Source organism: Lupinus angustifolius, chromosome LG17 (genome assembly GCF_001865875.1).
Source record: "Lupinus angustifolius cultivar Tanjil chromosome LG17, LupAngTanjil_v1.0, whole genome shotgun sequence".
In the NCBI taxonomy this organism is placed as follows: Eukaryota; Viridiplantae; Streptophyta; class Magnoliopsida; order Fabales; family Fabaceae; genus Lupinus; species Lupinus angustifolius.
In genome coordinates this window covers 19,663,841-19,664,831 of record NC_032025.1, presented here as the reverse complement: position 1 = coordinate 19,664,831, position 991 = coordinate 19,663,841, and positions in this window count along the sequence as shown.

The window sequence follows — 991 nt, the reverse complement described above, 5'->3', positions numbered from 1 at the left end:
GAAATTTCTTCCTTGTTCTTAGATGGAAAAACTATATCTTTAGACAATGTTAGATGAGTTATTTACTTTGAAATATTAGAAATTATTATTAGTATTTGAATATGTTTAAAGGTGATGATTTTAACATCAAAGAAACCTTTAATGTGTTTAGGAAAAAATTGTATTTTATTCTTAAAAGTTTAAGATGTTGATGAGTTGTTGATGAAAATATTTCATTTTTAGAAAGTATTATGTTTTAAAAGTGGTTTAGCATATTTTACTCTTTGATTTCCAAGTTAACATAATGATTTAGGATAAAATATGATTTATTAAAGTCTTGATTTCATAAACATAAAGTGTTATGAAGTTTTGGATATTAAAGTAGTAGAAAGTCTTACCTTAGGATTTATTTTTATGACTATGAAATTAACACTTACTAACCCTTGAGGTTTTTCCTAAAAAATTAGGAGGTGTTAAGATGTTCATAAAAAAATCCTTTGTAAATCTTGAAATTTCTTCCTTGTTCTTAGAATGAAAAACTATATCTTTGGAAAAACTTAGATGTAGTTTATGTAGTTCATGACTATGAAATTAACACTTACTAACCCTTGAGGTTTTTTCCTAACAAATTAGGAGGTGTTAAGATTTTCATGAAAATTTGTTTTAGTAGTATACTTGAAATAATGAGATTTACCTAAAAGTCTTGACTTTATAAACTTAAAGTGTTATGAAGTCTTAGAGTGTAAAATGATTTAAAAATGTTGAATTTTAGTTAACTGAACTTACTTTAAAATGGTAAGATTTACTTAAAAAATATTGATTTAAAAGTATTCATTTTGTTTAAATTGACTTACTTTAAAAATTATAAGTCTAACTCAATGATCTTATTTTAAAAAGTTAGTTTTAGTAAAAATGTTTTACTTACAAAAATAAGATTTATGAACTATCGGAAAAATGTAATGAAGTGAGAATACATGTCTAGAAAGGTTATGTCTAAGGAAAGACTTGGTAT